The 22144-nt window shown below is 49.0% G+C and overlaps 1 long non-coding RNA gene across 1 annotated transcript in view; it reads left to right on the forward strand.

Annotated features, from left to right (window-relative positions):
• The first annotated feature begins 1922 nt into the window (after positions 1-1922).
• The window catches only part of LOC128852170 (uncharacterized), a 32147-nt gene continuing 11925 nt past the window's right edge, over positions 1923-22144 (forward strand). Inside the window, exons 1-2 of the long non-coding RNA XR_008449841.1 lie at positions 1923-2019; positions 8283-8413. This is a non-coding gene — a long non-coding RNA (uncharacterized LOC128852170). The remainder of the gene's footprint in view (positions 2020-8282; positions 8414-22144) is intronic.

Consider the following 22144-nt stretch of genomic DNA (forward strand, 5'->3'; position numbering starts at 1 on the left):
TTTCTACTTTTTGAAAGAGAGGATAAAAAGATCCTTAGCACCTCTTCTCCTCTGTTCTGTGTCCATCCCGGCAGTGCAGACTGGAAATGAACTGGTTTTTCTGTGGGCTGGCATGATTTACATGAGAAATCAATTAGTGTGGTGCTAATGAGCAAGCAGTGCAAGGCTCAGCAGCCTGTGTCTGTTAGCAGAAGTATCACCAAGACAGATGGGAAGTGGAGGTCAGCGGTGACAGCAGGGAGCTTGGTTAGCCAGCAGTGCTGCCTGACCGTGGTCCCGGGAGAATCTGGGCGGGGGTGGAAATTTGCCATTGCTTTAGCAGGAGCTCAAGGGGAACAGCAGTGTTACGATCCCACCCTTGTGCTGCGGTCTGAAATATTCTGCTTTAAGACATGATTAAAGCATTTCATAATTCTCTTTGTCAAGATTATCTCGGCTTGTGCTAGTAGCTGCTTTCATTCTGAAGACGTACGTAGGTAACCGAGGCCTTCCCAGTGCTCTAGAATACAACTTAAACACATGCTTTGGATTTGCGTCTTCCTCTCTGTTCAAACCATGTTCCTGGTTTTGTCAGGTTCTGGAGCATACGTAAGCCATGCTCGACATTCAGCATTTCGTCTCTCTGATGCGTTTCAGTCCCCTCTTTGCTGCAGAGTATGTCCCATAGAGCTGTCACACTCTGAATCTGAACGGGAATAGGATGAATGTTGCCACTGAAATAACTGATCCACTGTTGCACAACAGTCTCTATGTGTACCACTCATATATCCGAAGGGATTGTGCTACGGTTCAGCACTGTGATACAACATCCGTGCTCTCACTGGTGCTGGGGGGATGCTCCACAGAGTGGTAAACTTGCAGTGAAACAAGGCAGCTCATGTTTTCTTGGGAGGAGCCCATTAATGACAAGTGTTCCCTTCATCAGTTGTTCCCGAGTGAAGCCTTTTGTCCCCTTGCTCATCTTCTGCTGCAGCCATCCCCAGTGTGAGCTCAGCCTGCGAGCCAGTCTGGAGGGAGCTCTTTGGAAAGCAGCCAGCTGGCCTGCCAGGAGATTGGATGCAGTTGCATCAGCATGGGAGTAGGAATGCTCCCAGCGCTGGAGCGACCTGTCCTGACTGGTTTTCCTAAAGCTCCTCCCACAGGAGCTTCAGCTAAGGACATCCACTTACCTCACCAAAACCTAGGTGATCCAGGGATCCTGAAAGTAGAACAGCTGTTACCTGGCAAAAGTAGGCGAGGGATTAACCCTTCCCCGAGCTCCAAGCCCAGTAACAGTGAAATGATAAGTGAAACAGCTACCAAGCTGCACTGTCTTTCACCGTCACAGCTGCAGAACTATCACAAAAGAACATCTAGCCAAACAAGGATGAGCCAGGCCCTTGTTTAGTGCGCGATGAAATCAATCAGTCTGTGCTGATTAACAGCTGACAGTACAGATAACTTTATGGAAAGCGCTTTAGCCGTTCAGAAAGGATGCCCTTGACCAGCTGCTTTGTGTAGGGTTATCAGGACTCGTGACTTCACTGTGACCCCTTCCCTCATAGAGGGTGCTTCAGGGAGGAAACTGTTGTAGGTTTGATCTTTTATATTAACAATGTTTCACTATGAAGCTTTGCAGGAGCTTAAAATGTCTTGTATGCAAATTTGTATTGGTGCACATCACATCTAAGTGTCTACAACTGCTTGCACTGTGGAGGACAGGACGAGGCAGTCCCTCAGGGGTCAGTCCTGGGAGATCCATAATGGTGTGTGGTGCAAAGGGCTGGCTTCTGGTGTGGAGGCATGGCTTGGGAGCCTGCAGTTTCACCTACATTTACGACCTCTAGGACCAGAAGGGATGAAGTTCAGTGTATGACCTAAATGTTAACCTGAAGGCTTCTGAAAATAGCAACTTACTTTATTTCTTCTCCTGATTTTTAGAATCAACATTGTGACTTGGGAGGCCTGTGTGCCCACTGTAACGTGGATTAAGCTGGGAGCCCGAAACCACAAGTGAGAAGTCATCTTCCACCTCTGCAGGTAAGTTTCCATCTCCCATCCAAGCAGCATGGTAGCGTGATGTGGGCAGACATTCCAGCCCAGCTGATCTCAGATCCTCTGAAGGAAGTAGGACAGGCAGCAGACAAACCCTCAGGCCTGTTTATGAAATATTCCAATTCAGTGGCTCCCAAAGCGGGGTGTAGGGAGGCTCACAGTTACCAGGGGAGGAGGAAGCAGGGGCTCGGGGGGGGCAGTTTGCTACGGATGCCATGACCTATGCAAAAAAAAGCCTGACAGTTGCCCCTTCACCCCTCTACCTTGCTAATGACTACTGGAAAAGCTGTCTCCAATGCAAAGCATCTGGGATGACTCTGTAGCTCAGACAGCACTGATTAAACAGATGGTATCACACACAAGCGCGGCTCAGCCAGCGACCTTGTGCGTGTCTTGGGGAGAAGCAGGATACGCCACACCAGAGAGTGCTCTGCATTGGGTGGCTGTGCCCACACACCTTCTGTGTGGCCTGGCATGGCATTTCTGCCTGGACTCCCAGTGCATGCTCACTCACAGCCCGCAGATACAGTGCTGTGCCCTCACGTGTTTCACTGTAGCCCAGAGGCCTGGCCAGTGTCGCTGGGGCCACTGAGCGCCCTGACTGAGTGCTGGGCAGGAGAGAGACGCTGGAGGTGCTTTTTTTCTGCACTGCTCTGCCAGGGTGGGTTTATCCGCATGGAGTGTAGCCTCCTGGGTACCTCTTGTTCCTCCTTCCTGTAGTCCCTGTCCTGTTGACAGTGTGGTACCACTAGGTGTGTTAGTAGTAGTTCCCCTCTATATGTGCCCTTCTGAGCTGTGAGTTGAGGTGTGTTTTCTCAAGAGCCCCAGCTCTCTGCTTTCCCTCCCTTGGGAAGCTGGGATTGGTGGTGCTTCACACCTTTAGGCATGCTTTTCTCACCACTCTTTCTCAGAGCTATGAAAAGTACTGTGCTTCTCAGAGAAGCAGCAAAGCTAAGTGGGGAACTCATCCCCGGCATGGACAAAGACCTGACATTTGCTGGATCTCATTCTGTTGGCACGTTTCTAACTTTTGTGACTCACTGGGGACCATTAAGGGTCCCATTAGTGCAATAGCACTGCTCTGATGTCCTGTCCCAGCTGTGGTGTTATGGCGATGCCTCTCTTGGACCTCTTCGGTGTCTCCTTTAGGCTTGTGCTCTCGTTTTGTCCAAAGCCACGTGCTCTTGGCTATTGGTACAGGGGAACGGTTGGCTGGAGGTGCTGGGAAGACGCAGGCAGGTTCTGCAGTGTCTGGGCTGTTACCTCACCCTGTGGAGCCTTCCTTGAAGAGCTTAAGCAACCAAGAACTCATCGCACTGGCAACAATAGCACTGCATGACCTCCTTTCAGAGCTGTAGGAAACCAGCAACAGGGCATTGACCATTGCCTCGTGCTTCTGTCAGCCCACGTGACTCCTGGGATGCTGTAACTTCCAGCGCATAAACCACTCTTGATCTGTCCTCTTTCAGGAATTTTAGACTGATCAGCTCTTGTTCACTGAGCCTAAAGGTTCTTCCAACAAAACCAGAACATATTAGGAGCGCAGAAGTTAGCCTGGGGATTTCAGCCCACTCTGCGCAGCCTCCCAGAGAGGTTTCTTCTCGCTTCTAGCCAGGTGGGAGGGAGACAAATCCTCTGTTGGTGCAGTGCCCTGTTTCTTCACCTCCCAGCTGATGAGGTGATGAGCTACCGCTTACAAAGGGGGCACCGAGCCAGGCTTGTAGGGCTGGGCTCCCTGTTCATATTGGCTTCCTGATACACTCCCACACCTGCTCCTGGTGCTGGTGCAGCCAGCACATGGCTGCCTGTGCGTGCTACTGAGTCCAGGCCATGTCTGGTTTCCCTGTGCAAGTCCCAGCTGTGAGAACGTAGCCCTCAGAAGAGAGGCCCTGTTGAAGGTCTCTGTCTCAGGCCCAGAGGTGTCTCCTGCAGGGTCTTTGGTGAGTCACCGGGAAACAGGAGGCAAGGAGAAATTGCCATGAGAAGTGCTGTGCAGTCATTCATTCCCAGCCTGCCGCTGTGGGTTTGTTTCTTTCGGCGCTACCAGGGCCCTGTGTGGAGTCTCTAACTGGTTCTCACCTATCCACTATTTCAAGATCTAGGTGTATCTACTTAGTAGCAAAAATTTATATAGGTTAATTCCCACACTCCCAATGAATGAATCATTAAGGGAACAAAGAAAGGTGCCTCCTTTAAAGTATCGCTGCCACCTGCATTGAGAACATACGCCCAGGTTTACCTGTGCATATTTAACCCCTTATCAGAGCAAGGAAGTGACAGTCAGCTCTGGCACTGGCTGTACCTCAGACATGGACAGCAGGAGGAAATGTGCTTGAAAGTGGTGCGCAGAACTCAAAGACTGATGAAAAAGAAAACAAACCTCCGTGGGGGATTCATTAACTGCACAAGTAGACCTGGCCAGTGGTGTGTCCCACCTCCTGCACCCTTGGGTTCCCAGGCACCTGGAGGAGGAGTGCTACCCTGCAAACATGCTGAAGCATCTGGCAAAACTGGGCTGGAAAAGTGCACTTCCCACCAGGAAAGCCTGAAAGCCTTGCTAGTAATTGCTGAGCAGTTTTGAGTGGACCAGCTGACAGTCAAAGCCAAAGGATGCAGTAGCTTCCAGGGAAAGCAAATTGTTTCTTCCTGAATGCAAGTAAGAACAGCATCTCTCTCAGCTGAGAACTGCAGACTGGCTGGATTGTGAGGGAGAGGACAGGAGTCTCTCTCTCTCTCCTGTCTGTTTTTCCCACTCAGGTTAGGTTGTCAGTGTACAGTCTGCAAAGAGGTGTGCTCCAGGGATGTAAAGGGAGATAAGCACCGATCCGCATTAGCACATGAAAGAAAAGACAGTGGGAGCTTCCAAAGGATGGCAGAGGTTCAAAACCTGCTCACAGAGGCACATAGTTGTGGGTGATTGCTGCAGTGCACTCCTCCAGCCGGAGGTGTGGCATAGCTTGAGATGAGAGCCTAGCAGAAAGTGAGTAATGCCAGTGCCATTCTTAGTAAGGAATCCTATTTTTAGTACAGATTGGCTTGGAATATGAATGGCTTTAAAATCAAAGAGACAGTGAAAAGAGAACTCCAGAGAGAGGTGCTGACTGCAAAGATAGAAGTGCAGCCTCCCTCTGAAAATCCCAAGATGCACACTGGCAGAAACCCAGCAGTGTAGGCTCTTTGATCCTGTGTTCTATACATGTGTTGTCCCACTCCCCTTACATTCAGGTACCAGTGAAGGAAGGGCTGTGCAGCCAGGGTCTCCCCTTCATCTGCTGGGGAGATACAGGCAGAACAAGACGTGGAGCAGCAAAAGATGGATTGGTGTTCTTGTGATTGATCTAGCTTGTCTCCAAGGGAGGAAGGACAGAAATCCCATCTTTTGTTTCCACCAGTGCATTAAATATGGAGGAGAAGCACTGCAGTAAAATTTTCCAAGGCACACAATACTGGATGCTCCAAAGGCTTTCGTCACCTGATACCCGTGGAGTTGCTGGCACTTGAAGGGACTATAGGGCCCAACTCCATTTGCATCCCAGGCTACTTAGAAAATTAAGTCATGCAGGAGCAGTGGCTGGTGCTGCTATCAAAGGATTTGCAATGCTTGGATCATTGTAAGCAAATTATTGTCATTTGGGTGTCAAGTGTGTTTCGCAGCTTAGCTCATTCTGGAGGGGGTGATTGGGCGTGTGCCAGCGTGTATAACACTGCCGAGTTTGTACGGCCCAGCTTACTTGCAGCGGGGAAGAGACCGAGGGGAGTACTGCAAAGGTTTCTGTCTCTGGGAGAGGAGGTTTGCCTTGGAAAGGCTGTGATCTGTCCTGTTACCTGTAGGTGATGGTTGACAGAGGTCAGCCACCTTTATTGATCTGCACAGTCACAGCTGAGGCCATTAAGTTGTTGTTGCAGTACAAATACTGTCCGTGTGGAAAGAAATGCCACCGCATGGGTTGCTGAAGTACAATGCCATCAGGCAGCGCTGTGTCGGACGTACCAGGGTCAAACAGCCATTCCCATACTAAGCTGTTCTCACCACAGCTGTTTAAAGCCAACTCTGGCAAGTTCTGCTTCCCTCTGCTGCCCCTCTGTGCTGTACACTGCAGAGCCCGGCTCCCTCCATCGCCTCCCCAGCGCTGGAGCAGACAGTCCAAAGCCTTGGAGCTCCAATCTGCTTCACAGCAAAAGCAAAACATCTCCAGATGTTCTGTGTAGGTGTAAGAGATTTTCTGCAGCTGCGGCAGGATCCCAGGTTAACCAGAGCTTTGAGGTGGCTCTGCCTAGGCCTTCTCTCCACCACCAGCTCTCCAAAGAAGACAACAAGGCTTTAAAACTCCAAAACTGGTTATATTGGAACATAAACTGGGATAATTTACTTCATACTTCCAGGATAATTTTCTCTCTGCCAGCTCAGTGGCTCTGGGTTGCAGTAAACTGTGCAGTCCTTTCTGCGCCACAGGAGAATCAGAACCTCTCTTTCTTATCTTGGGAGTCTAGCCCGTCCTCAGAGCAGTCTGCCTTTTCCAACTAGCATAGCACCCAAATAAGAGCGAAAAAAATAATCTTGATACTGTCTCTCCCCATGACTCAGGAATGAGCAGTCGGGCTGGTGGTTTGTACATGTGCAGCAGACACGGCTATGATTTCTGGAGATCTAATCCCTGACTCGTCTGTAGGACAACTAGAAATCCTGGGCAAATATCCAGGGGCCTCACATTCTACCTGGACGCTGTTTCCCAGAAGAAAAGGAGGAATAACAAAACAAAAACTCTCTTGCCACTGTCATATTGCAATAAATCTGAGATCCAGGGTGCCTTCCGGAATGCATTGTGCTGCAAGAGCAGCTGTTCAGATGTCGAAGGTAGAGAGATGTAAGAGGCAGCTGAGAGCAGCTCTGGAAATCACAGGTTGGAGAGGGAATGGCTTCGGGGGCTTCTTGTTTGGTTTTTTCCGTTGCTGTATAGCATTAGAGGTAGTGTATGGGATTTCTCTCCTCCTCTGGTTGGCGGAACATGGAGTAAAATTAGGGAACTTAGTCCTTGTGGCACTTACCGACCTCTGGCTGGGCAGTGAGGAGCCGTAGCCTGACTGAGACCGTGTCATCAGGCACTTGTTCTTGCGTGCATAAGCTGTGTGTGGCCGTTGCCATTCGGTTTTCATTGACCCCTGCCCTTAGAGGGACAACTGCTTGGAGCGAGGGCTCTCTTCAGGAGTTTGCACAATGCCAGCTGTCATTCAACAGAGGGGTGCTCTGCTCCGGTCTCTCCTGGTTTTCCCTGCCGGCCAGCTGTGAGCTCTATGCAATGTGCCACACACGGGACTCTGAGTGACCTCCCCACTGTTAACACATGCAGCCGCAAGAGATAACCAGAGTTCACGTAAGCAGGTTCAGGAATGTCAAATAATGGGTGTGAGCTGAAGGCATGCGTGTTAGTTGTAGAGGTAAAGAAACATGGTTTGATGCTTCAAGTGCTCTCCTTAGGTTAACATGTGGTCTCCCCTGGAGAGACTCTACTGGGGAGATGGTGCCCTCGCACTGGGTATGGAGCTTGGCCTCTCCTCTCTGACTTTGATTACAGTGGAGGTACCTCAGGGACCGTACTGCTTCTCTCCTGATCAGAAGCAGATCTGGGAAAGCAGTCCAGGAAGAAAGACATGTTGCAGAAGGGTCTAATTTCACTTTTTCAGTCCACAAATCTTTCCTTTATTCTGAGACTGATCGTTCCATTCTTAACCCCAAAAATTGAAACGAAGAATCTTGAAATGAAGAAATCACTGAAAGAAACAGAATGTTTTGTTCTGAGTAGAAAAAGACATTTTGTTTTACCTGGAGCTTTGTCTTTGGGTGTGTTTTCATTTGGGTGGGAAGGCAGGGGAAGCTCCACTGTGAGGTGAACATTCTTCAGGCTGTACAGTGGGGCCAGAACACAACACGTGTGTGCACAGTTACCCACCTGCTCTTTCACTCGGAGCTGCACGTGGTTTGGAGATATCTTTGTTTACATTGAGGTGCTGGGTGTACAACTTTGTCCGTGCTGCTTACCCACCTAGACACACCTCAGAGCAAAATGCCAGGGACTCTAAATAGTTTGGGATCCTTTAAGACCAAATGCAGCTGCAGTGTAACCACCCCATTTGGCCCAGGTTTTGGGGATGGCAGAAGTAGTCGTCCTGTTGAAATCCATAGTTAATGTTCAGTAGCCTGGAGCACACCCCAGAGCTGCTAACTGTCGTGTTTTCTCTGATCTCAACAGTGCAGACCTGCTCCCGCATGGAAGACTTTGGAAAAGGCTGCTCCGACTTGTGGATTTGGTTCCATCAGCTCTTGCAAACTCAGTTAGACCTCTTCACCCAGCAAGGTCTGGCGATTGTACTCATCTCCAGCGTAAGTGTGTAATAGTGCTAGTTCATAACTACACAGCATAGTTGCTGAGGAGGCCAAAGCTTTTCAGAGGAAGCATTGTCAAAGTGTTATGGAGTTCTTTTCTCTGCTGGGAAGGCAGGAAAGTGCAGATAGGTACCGTGCTGCTATTGGAGCGTTTGGGTTTGCCTGGGCAGTTTGCAGTGCACTGAGTCCTGACGTCTGTTTGTTCCTTTTTTCTCTCGTGGTCATGTCTGTGTGCAAATCCCTGGGTTTTTCTTAAGGTGCATTCCAGGAAGGAGGCATGAGAGGAGCAAGCCCTGCTGGGAGGACAGGTGCAGGGTACAAACAGGCTCTTGGATTTAGCAGGAGACAGTAAGGAACTGCTGTGAGTCTGGGTGTGGAGGAGACATGTCAAGAGTCTGAGCCAGGGCTGGGTGGCACTGAAAAGCAGAGAAAGCAGGAACAGGGTTGGTGGGGTCTTGGTGAAACCGCCTGACAGCTACCTCTGAAGTGGAGCAATGCCAAGCTGTGTAAAGCCAGCCCACAGAGAAGGAACATGATAGCAGAGAGGTGGAGACTGAAGAGATGTGCAGAGTCAAGGATAACACCTCTGCATGTCGGTGCAAGGATGCTCCAGTGCTGAGGGCAGGTGATTTCCATCCCATAGATATGCTTTTGTACCATCTTAAACTTGAAGAAATGGGAGGAGAATGGTGCTTTGTGCACCAGCGAGTTCGACTTGGGAATGCCAGAGCATTTATGTGGGCTAATCTGGATGTGACAGTGTGGCTGTGGTGCTGCCTGACCTTCCTCTGCTGCGGGGATGAGCTGTGCGGCCAGGCCATGTTTAGTATAATGCTGCAGACAGACAGCTATGAGTGGTGCGAAAGTCCTGCAAAAAGGAGATCTGGAGGCCCAGTGACAGCACAGCTGCAGGTTGAGATAACGCTTTGGTCCTGCTCAAAAGCAAAACCATTTGATCTGGCTCAAACAAATATTCTGGAAATACTAACATTCTGTGAGCCAATGAAGGCATTGCTTGGCTTCCTTTTTCGCTCCCTTCCTCCTTCCATCTCTCCCTCCCCTGTCTATTTAGAGGAGAAGGTATTGCTCGGGAGAAAGGAATGAGGAGAGCCCAAGACCCAGTCTCCTGATATAAGTCACAGGGCCCATCCTACAGAAAGAGTCATGCTCTTCCATCAGGGTGGCTCTGTGGGTCTTGGGAGAACAAGGCAAGTCAGAGATTGTGGCTTGGGCCAGTCAAAGAATGAGCTCTTTTCTGTATGAATGGGGAGCTTCTCAGGAGTGGTTGAAAGGTGTTGTGAAGTGAGGGGGCATCGGGAACACGGGTGGTGGAATGGGCAGGTCATGTGTGCTGGTTTTAATGTGGGCACGTGTGCAGGAGGTGTGCTTGACCACGCTGGAGCTTGCCCAAGGCCTGTAGAGCACCCATCGCTTCTGAAGGCTGGCTCTCAGGTTGCACGCAAGTCACCAGAAATTTTTGGTTGCTATTTCACTTCCTCAAGCCCAGTAGATTCTGCACTGGCCAACAGCTCTGCATTTGTCTGGTTTTGGGCTGTTTTTTCCGTTCTGATCAGAAATCAGTCTGCTAGGGAATGAAGCAGCAGTACCTGTGTATCTTGGTATGCTTGCTTGCGCTCTCCCACACATGTATGCAGATGTGATTCATCCGTGTAGCAGACTGAACCCAGGTAAGGAAGGGCCCTGTGTGCACCATAAAGACCTGGACACTGTCTTGCCCCATAATGGTTCAGTTCTGCAGAGGTGCTTGTGCCTGCTTACAGAGAGGGATGGCAAGGGGAAGTTGTCCCTTACCCGCCAGTCTCCTGCGTGCCTCAGGCCCCAGAAACCATACAAAGCTGTTGCTGGCTTGAGTGAGCAAAGCCAGAAACAAGTCCCTTGGTTCCTTTGCCCTGGCTTCACCAAGATATTTCAGGCATGCATGATCTAATGACTGTGCTGCAGCCCAAAGGTGTGGTGGAAAATCTGGTTAGGCATGCTGGCTGGGCTGCTCTGAGGATCTTCAGCTGGGACATGCTGTATGACACAGCTTAGCACTGTCAGCACAAGAGAGATGAGAGCTGCTTCTCTCTCGCTTCGGCCTGAGGAAACTGCTTTTTTCCATTTTTCCATTGCTTGGTCCAGAACTCGGAAACCGTGGCAAAAATCTTAGCCATTTGCTTGCTTAACCATGACAGGAAGAGACAGACTGATGGCCGACTGCTCATACGTGTTCCCTTCTTGAGGTCACGATTCTCTGTTCCTGACAACTATTTCCATTGCAATGCATAAATGAGGGTTAATAGAGTCACATTGAAAGGGAAGAGTATGAACACGGTGGGGTTTTAAAAACAAATGCTGTGAAACAAGGCTTCTGAGCAACCACCATTAGAGAAGAAAGGCGAAGGGGTGGTTTCCCGTTCAGGAGGTGGAGTCACAGCTTAGGAGCCAGCTTTTTCAGATACATCAGGCTTCCATGGGTCTGCCAAGCCAAATCATTCATTACAGGTGCTCCCTACCCACATATTTATATTGCGGTGCTTGCAATCTTGATGGTTCCTGCACATGAGCTGGGCAAATTGTCTAGGCAGTGTTTCATTTTGAGTGGGTTTTTGCAATCAGAGTGTTGCTGAGGGAACAGTTCCTGGATGAGACTACCATGGGATGCCCCAGCATCTGGCTGGTCATGCAACCAGGGAAGATCTATTTGCTGCTTATGACAAGGGTTTCGCTGCCCTGTTTATAGATGGCCAAACACAGGAGCTCTGCTGCTGTTTAACGCTAAAACTTGTGTCTCTTCTTTGTCCATAATCTCCTTTACTGGGCTTAACAATGCAGGTGTTAGTAGTGAAGAGGAATCATTATTAAAAACAATTGTGGAATTATTATAGCCCCCACAACATGAACTGTCCTTATGCATGGAGCACCAGTGTTACATTTGCATACAAATGAATTTGTACTGTTTATATTGTGTTGCTATTTACTGTGAGTGATGATAATTGCTGGGCTGGGCAGGAGCTGGATGGGTCATTTTCAGCTTGGATTCTGGAGGAGGTGAGCCTGCACGAGAATATTACCTGCCTCATCGTTTGTCAGTCTTCCCTTCATAATTTTTGAAGGCATTGACTAATTTCTTCTCCATCTGACACAGAGGTAGAGGTTTTTGTGGTGGGTAAATTCAGGGACAAAGGACAGACATACCTGGTGAACTGGGACTCATTAATTCCACTGCTCAGAGAACAGCTTGTTTGGATTTAACCTCAGGAGATGTTCTTTCCCTGGGCCCAAACCTTCCTGCAATCGCACCGTGGTTATGATGACATTTTATTTAAATCCAGGGAATCATTCTCTTTCAGCTTGCTGGACAGATACTTTGCATTTACCTTCCCAAACAGGCATTCACTCACATATTTGTTGTGCTTTGAAAAGCCAAATCAAATCAAGATTCCCAAGCCGATTCAGAGAGGAGGCACTTTGTTACAAGTGCTGTGCTCAGACGTACTAGAGCACAAACATCAGGTCTGTATCTGTTGGAGGTAAAGCAGGAAAGTACTTCAGCTGATGGGAGCAGTCCACTCTGGGAAGAGCACTGCTCCTAGAGTGACAAAAGGTCACCACATCCTCCCCTAAAAACTGATTTGTACTGGAGCGCTGCTTGTGCACAGCAGCACCTCTGCCTTATCGCAAGGTCAGAGCAAGGTAAAACTTCCCTTGTGATCCCAGTGTAGGTAAGGAGGGCTCTAGGTCACTGCTTGCCAATTTATAGCCTTTAATTTCTCCGGTAAGTCAGTGTAGTCTCTTTTCCTCCCATTAGATGTGGAAACTGTTGTTCTGCTGTAGGCTCCTTTCGTTATCTCTCTGTGTCTGTGATAAGTCAGATAAATGAGATGCAGTCTTGTCCACAATAACATCAGTAAAAGAGACAACATGCATGACAAAAAAAATTATTTTTTCAGGAAAACTTTGAAGCACACACCTACCATAGGGCCGAATGGGTTTGTTAGGAGGCTCACCATAGTCCCACTGAGTAGTTCAAAGTTGCTTTTGTTCTTTACTATTCAAAACAAACTCACTTGATGCTTCTTCTGGATTGCGCAATGTCTTTGAGCTCCCAGTATAACCAGAAGTGTTCCTAGATGAAATTAGTGCGAGACCAGGAAAGATTAAAACCAAGACCAAATTACATAAAGGGAAGAAAGCAAAAGAGGGGAAATTATTATAATAATAAACATAATAATAATAATAGTAATAATAAAGTTTATTTTCTTTCCATAAAAATATGTCATTTTGGGGCTTCCTTCCAGCTCATAGAGGATATGAGACAGAAAGAGGGAAGATGTGTTTTAAAGGTAAAAATCATCTAAAATAACTATTATTTATTATCTTCCCGCTGCTGCGATTTTTGTGGGTTACTCAGAGATGAGATTTGAATGAGGAAATGTGTCAAAATCAAACACTCCCAGAACTGCACCTTTGCCTTGTACTTCTCACTGAATATCATCAGCGTAGTTCTAAGCAGGGTGAAGTCTGTTATTTGACATTCCCTGGAAGGCAAATTTTTATGCCAAATTTGAAGTAGGAGGCTGCGATTTATATTTCCTGCTTTTCATCAGGAACAAGGAATGTGGAAACTAAACAGAACTTCCTGTTTCCAGCCTTTCAGCAAGTGCCCATTTCGGTTTGTGTTCCTCTCTCACAGCAGAAGGGGAAAAAAAAAAAAAAAAAGATGCACTTGGAAAAGGATGGATGCTTGCCTTCCTATTATGTCTGCAAGAACAAGTGTAAGGCATGTCTGGATACGACGCGGTCTTCATAAAGGCTTTGATTCACAACTGGGAGCACTTTGTATTGGGACAGTGGTTGTTATTCTGGCCTGAGCTCCCCGCTCCAGACCACAGAGTATGCTGCCTCTGCTGCAGGGGTATCTATCTTGGTTAGTCTCAGAGCAGCTGAGCTGCCTCAGTTTATAACCAAACAAGTTAAAGCTAAGCTGAACGGGTTTCACCTACTGTACAGTGTGACCAGATGCATGAGAACTTCATTAGTATCAGATCTCTGGCTCACACATATCCCCCTCAGACACTGAGTAGGCACAGCTACTCCAGTTATCCCAGTGGCCCACCTGCAAGAGGCAGGATCAAGGGCTCTGCAGAAATGAGCTGAGATAACTCACTGCAGAAGGGGAGAACATAAGAGTCAGCATTTTCCACTCCCTGCTCCTTAGCCCCTATTGAAGGGACAACTTTACCCTAGGCCTTCAGTTTAGAGGTGGGCTACCAGTGCAAGTTCTCCTGGGACACAGCACAGTGCTTGGACACTCAAGGTTTAGGCCCAGCTGCCTGGGTTTTGGAGTGCACAGAGACAGAAATAGGAAGCAGAATGGAGGGGACAAGTCTTGCAACAGAAAAGCAACACCACATGTGACCAGGCCTTTGGTCTACAGAGTATCCTGCTGCAGCTGGGGATCAGCCCTGGCTCATGGTGCTTGTCTTGAGGAGCCATAGGGGATGTGCTGCTGTGAATTTTGGTGTAGCATAGGCCTGAACTGCAGAGTTCCTGAGGTGGCATGGCCAGGCTCTCTGTACCTGCCTGCTGCTGGCCTTTGTGGCACATGAAGCATTGCCACATGGTGAGTCACGCCACAGCGCATCTCGTGGTGCTGCCATCCTCAGGAGAGCACTGGAGCAGGCCCAGCGGAGGCACCAGGCCCAGGATGCCTGCCGCTGCTCCATGCTCCTTCCCAACTCCAGTGTCATGTCTGAGCTGCCCAGCCAGCTCTTGGGAGAGAACCTCCCTCCCCATCAGGCTGTGCATTTTTCTGCAGCCATCGGCAGGAGCAGGGCAAATAGGCTGGTGTTTAAATGGCTGTAATTAGGCTTCAGAGTAATCCTGATGATGAAAGGGGGGAATCTCACATTCCTCTCCACACTTTCGTTCCAGGGTGTCTGCCTGCACCCCAGAAAGACAGACACCTTGATACCACCAGCGCATCACTTGATACCACCAGCGCTACCTGTTTGCAAGGAATGTCCCTCCTTTGGTTTATAAAGAGGTTTTTTTTCCAGGAAAAGAAGTCCATGCACTTTTGAATTGCATATTCTGTTCTTGCTGTTCCTGTGGGTTGTTATCTACCCAGTGCGTAAGCATTTGGCAAATGTTTGACGGGAAATGACAAGAGATAAGGAGGGGTGATAACCTGCTGGTGCTGCAGCAGGCATGCCCCTGCCAGGTGCACAGTAACTGCAAGGGTGTCTTTAAACTTATGGAATCATAGGATGAGTGTGGTCTTTACCGAGAGCCTGCCTCTTGCATTTACTCTTTCATCCACTGCAAATCTCGCTTGAGTGTCAGAGATGCTGACATTTATTCATTGCGCTAGGCCTCTGTGAGGCTAGAGAGGGGGCTCTCCGTGGGTCAGACAAATTGCATTGCACGGCACAAGGAGTGGGAAGGGTGATGCTGCTGCTGTTAAGTGCCGGCATGGGCTTAGGACTGGCTGTTCTGGAAAACGACCTCTTTCTTTCCGAGCCTGTCCACTTTGGGAGAGAGCAGGCTGGGGAATCTCCTCTCAGCGGAGTCCTCTGTGCTGCGCTGTTTGTTCCACTGCCGTTTTGGAGGATGTTAGCAGTTTCCAACCTACTCCTAATACCACTGCCATAAAACATCCTTCTTACTCATGAAGTGGAATACCTGGATCCACCTTCTTGCCTCCTGGCTAATTACAGTCATTATCTGGCTAGACAAGCTTGTCATGAGATTAGAATCTTCTCACAAAACAGGGTCATCTCAGGAAGTTCTTGCTATCCGGTTTTGTGTAAATCAGTCACCTCTGCAGCTACAAGGCAGTGCAGGTTCTTGATTCACATGCTCCCAGGAGAGAAGGCAAAGAGCGTTTCCACATGGGAGCTGCTTCCAAAGGCCCAGGACATTCCTACTGACCCCACTGGGGAAAGTGCTGCATCCACTCTCTTACACGTGCTCGAGGAGTTGGAAAAGCATCATCAGTGTCATTTCCTGGATGTATCATTAATGCAATGAAGTCCTTCTATTCTACTTACTGCACCCTCCTCCTTTGTGGTGGACACTTGCAGACTTTGCATCAGCATAGCTCTGCAGCCAGCTTAGACGTGCAGGGAGTCAAGACAGAAGCGACAAACCAGACTGGTCATTTTTTGTGTGTCTTAAGGAGGGCTTAAGGAAATTCCAGCTTAAGATCCCACACTAAAGAAAATTCAAAACTCTATTTAAAACTGAAGCTTCCCTTTGCACTTTTGCACTGTAGGCTCTGGGTGTTTTGCCCCTAACTCCATGGGGCTTTTGCTCAGTCTCTCTCAAGGCCTTGTGTTTCAGTGCGCTGAGAATGTAGGTCTGTTTGTGCTTAGGCAACGGAAGAGTCAAGCACCTCTTACCTAATTCCCTTTCCAAACAGGCGAGCCCAAGCAATCCTTCCTCCCGTAAACCTCTGGTGATACTGCTTTGCCCACTGGCCCAGAAACAGCCTGCCATGCCAGGGAGCAGTATGTCACCAGTACACTAAATAACTGTATTGCCTTTTAACAAGCCTCTGGCATCAAGGAAGTTTATATGACCCCATAAGTGCTCCACAGCGGAAATGCATGCAGTTATAGGCTCCTGTATCCATAGCTACAGCTAAACAGAACACTCCCTTCATCTCTATTGTAGTGACCTCAATGATAGATAGTTCTGGCTGTTCAGGTGTCTGCAGTGCTCCAGTGACTCTGCTTGTGCTCGGAGACCTGCCTGGAGAAAGTGATTGTCTTCTCAGCTACCTGCTCAATGTTGTCTCTGTGCAAGAGTGGACTGACCTGAATACAAACTCTGGAGGCAGGAAGTTTCCTCATGAGTTTCCCTGGGAACAGAACCTCATGGACAATTGGGCTCTCCTGAAGAAGCATGGTGAAAGGCCAGGTTGGATGGGGCTTGGAGCCCCTGATCCAGTGGGAGGTGTCCCTGCCCATGGCAGGGCCTGGTAATGAATGGGCTTTGAGGTCCCTTCCCACCCAAACCATTCCATGATTCTGTGAAACTGAACAGAGACAAAAGTGACTGGGAACAGCGGAGCTGAAAGAGAGCATGCTAATAGTGACTGTAGGGTGAAACAGCAAAGTGCAGACGTGCTGCGAGAGCTGGAAACCCTGCAGCCACCCACAGAAGGGGGATCAGTGCCCTGCGGCTGGACTGTAATAAGAGCAACCAGATGCAGCGGATGCCAGTTTTGCATTTTAATTGACTTTTACCACGCTGTGCCTTAGTTTTCAGATCAATAAGGTGAGGGTGATAGGCATCTCCTATACAGAGTGCTTTGAGGTCTACTGATGGGCAAATGATAGATTAAAACGTGGGTGGGTTTTGTATGCCCCTGTGCCAGATCCCGGAAGCAGCTTCTGGTTCTCTAGTGCGAGACACAGTGCCAGTGGAAGAAGGGTGCTGTGAGCCAGCATTGGGTGTAGGTTCTCTCATTTTGCATGTGAGCATATTCTAGGCCTTGCTGCAATCCAGTGTTCAAATTGTACCTTGCAGACCAAACCACTTATATTCTTGTGCTTTTCTGGCCCCTTCATCCCTGTAATACCTGTGTATTTCACAAGTCTCTTCTTGAAAATCCCAGAGATGTCGGTCACCGTTGTACGGACCAAACTGAGGCTGGTGACCACTAAGCTTTAAAAAATGAAAGTTCTTTCCTTTCAGTGACCGAGTTTCCTGCATTTCTGCAGTGAGAGGCTGTGCAGGTGAGCGTTCAGCAAAGGGGTGCGTGCACACGTACTGTGTGAGGAACCCTGAAAAATTCCAGTCCATTACTCTGCTCAGCAGGGGCAGGATATTTGCCAAGTCCTCAGGGCAGCAATTGGCTACCCTAATCCTTTCTCTTCCTACAATTCCCTGCTTCCCTTACACATTACCGTTCAAATTCAGCAGATGTTGAAGCTGGGATGCTACAGACAATAGTCTTCTCCTGTGAATCATCCTTGGAGCAGGCCCTGTCCTGTGGAGGACAGGAGGCAAACAGAAAATAGTACCTGTGTGTGTAATGAGGCTGTTTCATAATGCGTATGCACGAGACAGCCTAATGAGGGTTGTACAGACATGCTACTTCCAAGGGTACCCAAATCAATGAAGCTTCCTGCTTCCTTTAGCCTGGCCCTAGTTGGACAGATTTGTGACCTAGCCTGCTCTGGGGTGAATCCTGCCGCGTGCCAGTCTGTGCAGCTCAGAAGTGAGTTCGGTGGGTGAGAGTGGTTGCCTTGGACCCTTACCAATTCCTGAAGTAGTCACCCTTCAGCACCTTTGTGTAGTAGTGCTATGACTTGTCTCAGAGGGAAAGGAGAGGGTCACAACTGAAAAAGCACTGGACACTGATCAAAAGGTCCATCAGCTCAGCTCAGCTGGGCCTGGAGGAGGCTTTTTCCAAACCGCCAGTTCCAAAATCTAGTTTGTGTGCCTGGATCAGTAAAGCTGCAGCAGAAAATCTTCCTCTGGGCTCTGTGCTGCAGCTGAGCACACTGTGCTGTAGAGTGCAGGCTACTCCTGGAGCTCAGTCTTGGGCCTAGGCATCTCAAGCAATTGAAAGGCCACCGGCCCGCTTTGATGCTACAAAGCCATTTGTGCTTTGCCTCTACAGTGCGATGGGTCAGGCCAAAACAAGAGAGCTGCAACAAGAGAACATGAACAAAATGCAATTATCCAACAGGTTCTTGTGAAAATTTTGTGGCATTCTGATGAACCGCAGCAGTTTCTGGGGTCTGAAAACTGGAGCGCACGCATTCTATGAGAAAGGAATAATTCCAGGATTTGCTGGTTTGTTTGGTTCTTCTTTAAATGCAAAGCAGAAGTGTGCTCTAAACGCCTTCCATCACTGGCTGCTTACCCTCATTGCAGGATCTGACAGAGAGGCTGCAGCTCTCGCTGGCATTCTTTTGCGTTCACTCTTGTGGAGGATCGCTGCCTTTGGCGAGGCCATTGGAATTTATGCTGGGAAGCAGCGCCCCAGCACAGCCAGCCTGGTACTGCATCCCCGGCTTTTCATCCTTCTGGCCTGCGTCGAAGACCTGCTTCCCAGGAAAACACGTCTTAGTGTTTTCTCTTCAGAGGGCAGGACCTCTTTGCCGCAGCAGAGAGCTGGGCTCAGGGCTGCAGTTGCCCTTGTGGCCACAGCAGAAACCTCTTGCAGACACACTGAAAGTAGCCTTGACCTTCAGCGTTCAAATGAAACTGCATCGAGGGCTCTCATCCCAGGGAGGAGGCTGGTCCGCTACATCAAACTCTGCAGGCAGAACAGGCAGCTCTGTTGTTAATGCACTGCAACTGGTCCTCATAAATCATGTGTGTCTGATTTGTGCTCTTCCCCGCACTCCATTTTCTCTCTCTGCTGTGGAAAAGAACAGCGTTAGTTTCCAGCACTGCCTCAAACAAAACATTTGGAAGTCTTCAAAGGATTTCTTGTTTTCTGGCATGCTACTGCCTTCTCCTGTCTGGAGAATTTTGGGTTTTGCCCTGGGGCAACTGATCTCTGGGCCCTCTCCTCACTTTCTCATCACTTACTAAAGCCCGTCCCATTTCAGCAAAGCCATGGGACAGAGGTGGGGAGCAAGGGATTGAGAAGAGTTAATGTCACTGCTGTAAAACCACAGTGTATTTGAGTATTAGTACTTCGCGAACTGTAAACCACTCTAGGGGGTGCTGGGAATAGAGAGAAATAAATTTGAGCAGCTTCATAAGCCAGCATTGTGGCTTTTGGTGGATCTGAGAGTCTTCTTCCCTACTGGACCCTGTGTCACCACACGGGAGATAGCAGCTTCCCCTGGGCCAGACACTGGTATTTTGTGTCCTGGACTGTTTTTGGTAATAACCACATCTGTGCAGCAGCAGTGGTCAAATGTTTATTCATTTATGAGTCCAGGACCAAAGATGTTACGGTGATATGGTCGCGTGCCTTCCCAGTGACCAGCAGTACTAGAAATCCAATTTGATGCACTAAGTTGAAAAATAAAGAAGGCAAAAAATTGCAACACTCAGGAAACGCTTCTGAGGCTGAGTCTGTATCTCGGGACAAGATATTCCCTCTGCTTGCTGACAATGCACAGTGCTGCCAAACTTTCTGTTACCTTGAAATCTTCTTTTTGGGGGAGAAACATCACATCCTGGCACCTCATTGTTGGCCTTTAACTATTGCGAAATGTAATTGCGCCCTTGACTGACGGGCAAGGAGGAGGAACCGTCTCCTTAGGCCCAGAAGTCACACCGAAAGCTTGTGTGTCACAGCAAACAGGATATCTGTTAGGGAAAGAGGAAGGGGAGGCATGAAAAGAATGAGGAAAAAAGAAGAAAATCAAAACAGTGATGTAACATTTTCACCGTTCTGTTCACTAGACTTTCATAATCCCTCTGCGGGTTCTTTTAGGGAGTTTTTGAACCCATTCATACTTCTAACTCTCACTGCCAGCTGTGGCAGTGGGTTCCACAGGTGAATGGTGCACAGAAAAGTGAAAAATGACGATGGCCCCGATGAGCCCAGGCAGGCAGCAGCCTTGAAGCAAATCACAGTGTGGAAAGCTCTTCTGTTTCACAGCTGCAATCAATTTTTTTTGCCTACTTCTTGTGTTACTGGAAGAAGTGAAAAATTGTTTCCGATCGCATTCCCTGCTTCACTCCAGAGCTTCAGCATGTTCCCCTTCAGCTGTTGTCTTTTCAGTGAGAGAGGCCTGTTCTGGTCCTGCCGCTGCAGGCACCTTAAGGCTCTTAACAACAGTGTAACCTTAGACTTGCCTAGTTGTGAAGGAAAAAAGTTTTCATAGCACTGAGGTGGCCAAGACTGTGAGTGGGTTCACGATGTTACCACAGTATTGAAGTCCACTGGAGCACAACTGTATTTTCTTAACAGCTTCTCATATCCCTTGGGTTTTCTTGGCCTCTGCTGGAGACTGTGTAGGAGGAGGAAGAATTGTGCTGCATTCACAAAGGGAAGGGGAAAGAACTCAACAAAGCCTCTTTGGTCAGGGCCGAGGTGGTGCTGAATGCAAGAGCTAGAATGTGAATCAGAAGCTGGAGTCTACCTCAGGCTCCACTGGAGGACTTGGGTAAAGCTGCCACCCCAAACTGTCCTCTCTGGACTGCTGCTGCCAGAGCACAGCATGGGCCAGGGAGGTCTGGGACTGTCAGCACACCTCTGCTGCGGCACGTCTTCTTTTCTCCAGCTTTAGGAGAATGGGGAAGGGTAAGATCGCTCTGCAATGAGGAGCGCTGTCACTGTTGCTGGTGGTGCTGTGGATTATTTTCTGGGAAGTCCTGGACTGGACCCCTCCTCAGTCTTCTTGGACGTGCAAGTGGTTGATTCCTCTTTCCAGTATTGTTTCACCAGACTTCTCTTTTGTGGGTGAAGCCTGCGTCTGCCACCCCTGAAACTGGTGACAATGCCGGCCTGAGCTCAGGGTGCAGTGACAGGCTCCAGGCTGGTGTGCAGCCATCCCATGATGCAGTGCTTGGTCTGCATTCATAAGCCTGGCTGTCCTCTCTGTGTGTTTTCCTGAGGTCCCAGCACCCCTTTAAGCTGTGATGCTTGGCGTGCTTTAAACAAGTGTTATTGCTGTCATTAGGATGTGACCCTTCAGCCAAATACCCAGGGCTGGCATCAGTCTGTCTAGGGCTCCTTCCTTGGAATAAATGAGCTTGTGGCTCCATCACCATCCCAAGACTTCACCCTCTGGGAAGGACAGCTGAAACATTCCTAGTGCTTTCCTACTACTCCATGCCCCTCCCAGCCCAACAGGATGAAGAGCCAGTTTTCAGTTCCTCCTGCAGCAGCCAGGTTCATCAAAAGTGCGAGGTGGAATGAATTCTGTTGCTATCACACCTCTCAGCGCTCTGCAAACAGACAGACTGAGAAACTCAGACCCGAGAAAAAGAGCCCGTGAGCTGGGTTCTGTTCAGACAGGCGGGCAAACCTGCAGCCTTGCAGGACAAAACAATTTTCCCTGCCCTCCCAGTCAAACCCAAGTTTCCTGGCTCAGCTCAAACCTTCCCTTTTGTGTAGTCAGAGTGACCTCACACCTAGGGCTCCCTGCCCAATTTGTAAGCCTTTTAATAATGACAATCCCTTATCCTACTTTACACATCAAAAAGCACACAGGCTCCTCCCAAACAAGAGAACTTGGCAGGTGAACCGTGGGTAAAAAACACAATCATTTATACAAATGGTGCTGTTCAAGGGTATCCTTTCTCTTTCTCCTCAGCAGCATGAAAAGGTTTCTTCCCCTCCAGATCTTATGCAAATACTGTTTATAATTAATCACTGCAGTATTGAAGGTGGGGAGGGGCTCTTGATCAAGAAGTGCAGGGAGAGGATGAGAGGGAATGGTTTTCAGCTGAAAGAGGGGAGATTGATATGACTACTTAGGGCAAAATATTTTCCTTTGAGGGCGGGGAGGCCCTGGCCCAGGTTGCCCAGAGGAGCCGTGGCTGCCCCATCCCTGGAGGGGTTCCAGGTCAGGTTGGATGGGGCTTGGAGCCCCTGATCCCGTGGGAGGTGTCCCTGCCCATGGCAGGGGGTGGAACTGGATGGGCTTTGAGGTCCCTTCCAACCCAAACCATTCCAGGATTCTGTGATTCTGTTAGGTTCATCCAGACACAAGCTCACTCTGCTGTGGATGCACCGTGTGTTAGGGATGCAGCTGGCAAAGCCTTGCTGTGTCCCAGTGTCTCTCGAAGGCCACTTCA

Source organism: Cuculus canorus, chromosome 4, assembly GCF_017976375.1.
Source record: "Cuculus canorus isolate bCucCan1 chromosome 4, bCucCan1.pri, whole genome shotgun sequence".
In the NCBI taxonomy this organism is placed as follows: domain Eukaryota; kingdom Metazoa; phylum Chordata; class Aves; order Cuculiformes; family Cuculidae; genus Cuculus; species Cuculus canorus.